Genomic DNA, 7,223 nt, shown 5'->3' with positions numbered 1-7,223 from the left:
GAACCTCCTTTGGACACATCCTGAGCCGCAGCCCTCATTGTGCATTCATGGCTTCACTTGGTGGCAGAGCTTCATCACTGTGACTTTGCAGAACCTGCTGGTAACTCACATCCCTGATCTTCACCCCCCAAACCCTGCCCAGGGCTGTCTGAAGGACCAGTTCTTGCTCCCTGGCCTTCTTGCTGAGGAAAGCACAGTTATGATGTTATGATGGGAGGGACGTTATGATGGGAGGGATGGAGGGTAGAATTCCATGGAGGGTAGAGGGAAACCTGCCTCAGCTTTACGATGAAAAGGGCTTTTGAGGTGAGTCTTAGTGCTGCATGAGGAACAGAGGTGGACTATGAGAAAGTAGAGCATTTGCTGTGTGATGCCAAGGGGTGTTTGACACAGGGTGGTTTTGGGGATGTGGATCTGTAGCCCCTCCTTGCCATGCCTGAACTGAAGCGCATCTATTTTGAGTGGTCCACAGTGGCTGCATCCGTTTCCCCTCCCGCCCATTTAGGCTGGGCTGCATCCCACCTTTGCTCAAACACACGATAACAGATGTGTTAAAGCCATAACTCATTCGGCAAGAAGGAATAGTAGGATTTCTCCCAGCAAAGGGACTGCTTGGAAAGGGATCCACTGGGGTGGGTGCACTTCAGGTCAAAGAGCCCCATGACTCCCAGACTCCCTTTGTTCCTTTATTCAGTACCCCAAAGCCTGGATAACTTGCACGACAGGGTGAAGTAATCAATAAATAGAGCAACATGGTTATGTATCTTGGCAACGACGATGCTAATCAGCCATGTAAACCGACTTTGCTCCCTCTCCCTTAATGCAGTGAAATCCCAGCTGTCTGCAGCATGGGAGTGATGCCGGCTCCCTGCAGAGCTGGGGGCACAGGGGGCCCTTTCCCACCTCCTGCCTCTCCTCCTGCACACCAGGTTTCTGCTCCAGCAATCCCAAACCTCACTGGATGCTCCCTGGGGTCGGAAGCGCTCAGTAACACCCAACACCTTCACCCCCCTGGAGAACAGCTTTCATTGTTTGGATCCTTGGGAATTTGGTCCTTCTGTGGTTAAGGGCCTCTGGGAACAAACCCCATCACTCTGTGCTGGCACATGGCATCACTTGGGATCTCGCTAATGAGCAGGTTGGACCATTTGTGGGTCTGTACAGCGTTGTTATACACATCCTTGCCTTTTGCTCCCACCTTACTCTCAAATCCTTGTGCCTTTTGCAGTATCTAGGTGCTGTGTAGGAAATCCTACCTGCAGAGCCTGCACTGGCAGCTGTTACTGGAATGGGAAGTCTCATAACCTGTGCATCCAGCCCATTCCTGCAGCAGAAGGTGTTTTTTTCTCCATTACATGTTACTGCTGTGAGGGGATGTAGCTCCTGTGTGGATGCTCCTCCTGCCTGCAGTGGCCAGGGAGAGCATCCGCTGCCTCCCTCCCCTCCAGGCTTGCAGCCAGGCGATATGGGCTGGAGCCAAGAGCTGAGCAGCAGCAGCGCTGCCAAACAGCAGATTTCCAGCGTAGTGAAGGATGAATCTGCAAGAAACCAAGCAGGAAACTCGATGTTTTCCAAGGAAACCGCTGACAGAATCAGCATCTTCCCTTTGTCTGGTGTTTGGTTGCATCAGATCCCCTTTCCCATGGCCACAGAGGAGAGACCAGAGTTTGAACTGGCTCTGTCCACTCTCAAACATTGATTTCTGTGTGTGATTTCAGCCTGCCATGTACAGGGAGTGCTCGTGCCATGCTGATTCACTCAGTGACAGGGAATAGAAACACAAGCTCTGGAGTCGATATGAAATCAAGACTAATGGCTTTTTGGTTTGATTTCCCCTGTGTGAGAGGAATCCCGTGTTGTGATTTGGCGACTTAATGTTCGTTCAATGTTAGCATTAGAAGCACCTTCTTCATGTGCATAGGTCGTTAGTTCACACGTCTTGGACTTCCCCTCGTCTCAGCCTCACACTGCTCCTGCTTTGCTTAACCACAGAGAACATTCCTGGACATAACCACTTGCCTTCGGAGATTAAGTGTGAAACAGCAGACCCTGAGCCCAGCTCAGTGCTGGTGTTTATCCTTGCTCCCTTCCTTCTGTGCTGCCTTGCAAATGGGTATGGAAAGTGGACCAGGGCTGATCTCCCTGCAGTTTGCTTTGGCATCTGTACTGGGGTTTAGTTTCAATGGCCTCAGCTGGAAAACTGCCTCTTGTCTTCTAATGAGTGTGTGTTAGTGATGCCATGGGGATGGTGTAGGATGAGCTGGCTCTGACCTTCCCTGTCCTCTGTGAAAGGATGGCTCCCAGCCTCATATCCCTGGCTCCTGGTCAGCATGGGTGAAGGAGCTCAGCCAAGAGTGACCCATGGCATGGAGGAGCCCTCTGTCTCCATTGCATGGCTAAGAGAAGTGTAATTACATCCACAGCATTCCATCGATACCAAGCAGCTGCGGGCTGAGTCTCAAGGGAGGTTTCCCACTGCACTGAAATCTGACTTTATTCATTACCAGCCTCTGATCTCATTTGAGGGGTAAGTTTATGAAACCGAGTCCTTATTCCTCTGCTTTCCGTAGTCAGCTGCCGTGTGCAGTGGATGGTTTGGGCCTTAGAAACCCTCAAGGTGTCTTATTCTGCTCTGGGTGCAGGAGAAGGGGAGGTGATGGAGACCTGCACAAGTCCTGGTGAAATTCCATCTCAGCAAAATGGAAAACGGGGACAATTGAAGGTCCTATTCCCAAACTATGGTTTGTTTTCCCCTTGCTGGGAATTCCCCTTCCTAAGTGGGATGCTGGTGGATGTGCCAGAGCCCACATCCCTGACAGCCAGGGGACATTGAGGTGGGTGCTTTAGAGCCATCATCAGCCTTCAGTGCATCCCGGGTTGCCCATCTCCCCTTAGCAAAAGCTTTCCAACCTCTCCATCTATGCAGTGAGCGGCAGCCTTGGCTGGAGGCACTTGGGGGAGTGCCTGGTTTTTATCTAGACATCAAATATTATGTTTTAGGAAGGGAAAATAGCCACTAAACAGCCCTTGAAGCTTCGAGCTTGTTTCTCATTCCACTCTGAGAGCCTTGTTGGATAATTGTGTACTTCTCCGAGAGAAAACAGAGCAATTGAGGCTCGTAATTAAAAGCTATTCAGACAGCTTTGATCTTTCCCTCTGCATCTTCACTTCCCAAACACAAATGCCAGTGAGCATCTCTTGGCAATGTTTGCTGTTGCTATTCTTGGTGTTCGCCTTTAAATTAACTCCTCTTCCTCGTTCCCAGGAAAAGGGAGGTGGGGGAAGGGGAATGCAGCAATGGGGCTTTACAAGAGGGCCTTCTTTGGAAGGATTATAGGGTTTTTGGAGGGTGTCTGGTGTCCTATGATGGCAGCAAGTGTGGAGCTCTTCTGGAGGCCTCACTGATCAAGGGTTTATCACCCCAAAACCAGAGCCAGGCACAGCATCAGCTGCAGGGGTGGTATAAATGGGATGGGACCATGGTCTGTCCTGGACATGGGACAGGGAGATGCCAGTGCTGCTCTCCCCACAGAGGGTCCTCAGATGATGTCCTGAAAGAGAGATCAGGAGCCAGCCTGGGGAGTCCTCTTCTCTTCAGCATCAGGTGGGAATGTCAAGCCTTGGACCACAAGCTCAATAGGAGTGGACGTGATGCTGCTGCGGCCAAGAAAGCCAACAGGATGCTGGGTTCATCAACAAGAGCACCACCATCAGAGATAAAGATGTCATCATCCAGCTCTGCTCTGTACTTGTCAGGCCTGGCATGTTGCATTCAGTTTTGGTCCCCGCTCTACAAAGCCCTGGTATTCCATGATTCTATGAACCTTGGGGTGCTGAGACCCTCTGAAGCACCAAACCAGGCTTGTTTCTCCCAGAACCAGCAGTAAAGCCAGAGAGTCACCATTTCCTCAGGTTTGCATCAGGAGCATCAATGGCACGTTAGCATTGATCATCCCAAATCGTGATAACACCCAGGGACTCTCAGCATCCCATAGATGACAAGGCGAGTGCTACAGCTAAGTCAGGCTGTACAGAAAAGGAACAAATTCTCTCTCTTGGATTGCTTTCAACAGTCCCCTCTAGAGACCCTTCTGCTTCCTATCTTCTTTATTCCAAGGTTTTGCTCATCCATTTTTAATCTCTTTTTGGTTTTATTCCTTTCCCCATCTAAAGATGCTTCTGAGAGCCAGATCTGCATCCCTCAGTGGGGTATTATTTCTTTTCTCACCCAAAATCGTGACCAACAGCAGGAGACAGTGTGAGACTGTGTAAGTACCAGGGGATTACAGCTTCGGGGGGGGAACAAGCTGCAGTACCGCTCGGATGAGGACAATTGATTGAAACAACCTTTATTACTTGCTGCAGCACAAAGACTTAAAAAGCAAGAGCAATTTCCGATCCCAGCCTCTTATCTCAGCTACCTTTAAAGCCCGTAGTGGGAATATGAGCCCTGTATGAGCCCTAATTCCTGCTCCCGAGGTGGAAAATGGCTTCTTCTCCCTCACGCAGGGATGATGAAGCAGAGTTCTCCAGGGCTGTTGATCCCCATGGGTGCAGCTGCAGGAAAGGCGATGTACTTCCCGTAGAGGAGGATGCAGGCGCTTTGCTGCAGTGGGCAGGAGCAAGCAGAAAGCCTTCAGCTCCTGCTGTAACCAGGGAGCTGGAGGTTACCCAGCACCTTTGCACTCATTAAGCCATCCTGGACTGTCCCGGAAGGATATTGCCCTGGCTTTGCAGCTGAGCTAGCTTCCCAGCAGGTGGGAATGGGGTTAGGATGGGAGGGAGCTGTGTGCATCCCTGATTCAGCCTCGCGGGACCGGGCAGACCCTGCAAGGGATGCTTGTTTAGACAGGGGTTTATTCAGTGGATTGTTAAGGGGATTTATTTCCCTGCTTCCAGCCATCAGGATGCAGCTGATGTGGGCTGCTGTGACCTGCAGCAAACCAGCCCCTGGTGAAATTCAAGCGGAGGAGCCATGTGCAGGGTTTCCCTGGGGTGAACTTGGGTGATGTGTGGACAAGCATCTCAAAGGCGGTTTCTGCTCTCGGGTCCCACGCTCAGGGGTTCAGCCCAGGCATGGACAGCCTCTGTTTGCAGCAGGTTTGCAGGCACCAGCCTCTGTGTGAGGCCGAGCAGCGCTGTGAAGATCCAGCGATGCCGAGCTGAAAGCGGAGAGTGCCGCTTAGTGCCGTCGGGCTGAAACGCAAGGACTCACCGGTTAGCTCGGTGCACCCGTGGGCGATAGAGCCCTTTCTAAGCCGGAAGGAGACCTTGGCCAATGCAAAACTCTTCTCCCCTTGTCGCCTTGCACCCCTCAAGAGCAAAGAGGAGCTGAGCATCTTATTTAAGCACAGATGCAGGCAGGATGCTGTTGTTAAGAGGAGATGCTAAGAGATGGGGCTGTTCATCCTCAGGGAGAGAGGGCTCGAGGATATGAGATACCTGCAAATGCTTGATGGAGGGTGCAGGGAAAAGGGGGCCAGACTCTTCTCAGTGGTGTTTAAGATGCACGAACTGAAATATGGGGAATTGCCTTTAAACATAGGGGAAAGAAAATCACTGTGGGAGCGGTGAAGAACTGGAACAGGCTGTCCAAAGAGGTCGTAACATCTCCAGCCTCAGAGACGTTCAAACCCAAGCGGACACAGCCCTGGGCAGTCTGCTGTAGGAGACCCTGCTTGAGCAGCGGTTGGACTGGGGGATCTCCAACCTCAGCCCCTCTGTGATTCTGTAACAGTCACGACATTGATTTAACTGGGATACTGCCAGGTCTGGAAGTGGGTGACTTACCCTCGAAAAGCCCATTGAATGCCATATATCAGGTTTTCCACCTGATAAAATATATTGTCTTTCCCACAGACCTAACTGGACAACTTGTGCGAGGTGGCATCCTTTGAGCCGGTTTTCTGCACTGAGGTTTTTCCACATGGGAAGCCCGTCGCCAGCAGGTGGCAATGCTGCTAAAGCAGTGGATACCCCTCTCCGTGCAGGCTGGCTCAGTCCCCTGGGCTGCTCCGGGGGGGACCATGCAACACCTCTGCGTCCCTCATCTGCTGCTGGACCTGCCTCTTACCCCATGAAGGTCAGCCAGGACCGCAACACCCAGCTTTCCTTCCGGAGTTAACCACCCATGTGGTCCTCAGTCCCCTATTTGCCAGGTGTTCCTCCTTTTCCCCAGATTCCTTGAGTCATTAGGTACCTCTTGAGAGCCATTAGATACCTCTTGAGATCCATTAGCACCTTCTGATTAGAGGTGATCTCTTCCCTCCCTGTTGCTCCTCTTGTGGCTGGGGCTTGCTAGCATCACTCCACACATCTCCATGTGCAAACACGCACACACTGCCAGGAGCAGGCTTTGAAAAATCCATAGAATTATAGATCATAAAATCTGGATTGGGTTGGAAGGGACCTTAAAGCTCATCCAGCTCCAGCCCCCTGCCATGGGCAGGGACACCTTCCACACGGTTTACTGGTAGTTGCAAGGTGGAGCTGATGGGAAATAGAGAAGAACCATGAAACTTGGCTCAGGGAACCTCGTGGGCACTGAATCTGGGGTTTAAGATGATAGATTAAGGTCCCACAACTGTGGTTTGCTCTCCATGAGGCTGGCTGAGACTGGGGATGCAGCTCTTGATCATTACAGCAAGGCATTGTTACATTTGGTATAACAAATTCCTGGGCAAGTTTCAATCTGGAGGAATACCTCCTTCATTTTAATTCTAAAGTTAACCCCTTCAGTATGGAGAAGGCTGCACAAGTGATGGTGTATGCACAAATCTCTTCCAGTTTTCTGAAGGGGAAGAAGCAAATCGCCATCACGCTGTGTTGAAGGCTGTTAATTTTGGTGTCTGGGGGCACTGATAGGTTTTGGTTGCCCTGAGTGGCCTCACCTGGAGTCTCCACCCTCACCCATTGCTCCAGGAGGCTATTTAAGGTGAGCCCTGCACCTTCCAGCCCAGCTTTATGGGAGGGACCCTTGCTTCCAGTGCTGTCTCCTGCATGGATTTTAGCCTCGCATTGGAGTCCTATCTCCATTTTCTGGATGGACTTTGGATGGCTGATGGAGGTAGCTTGTCTTTGGTATGTGTGATACAGCTGCTGTCAAGACCTGTCTGTAGCCCCATGTTTTCCTTATTTCTGTGTTTTCCTGGTGGAATTTGGGCAGAAAAGAGCCCCGTTTGGTGCTTGTGGACCTGGGGAAAGCTGGAGAGAAAAGCGTTAGC

Source organism: Psittacula echo, assembly GCF_963264785.1.
Source record: "Psittacula echo genome assembly, chromosome: 12".
NCBI classification, from domain to species: Eukaryota; Metazoa; Chordata; class Aves; order Psittaciformes; family Psittacidae; genus Psittacula; species Psittacula echo.
This window is presented reverse-complemented; position numbering follows the sequence as displayed.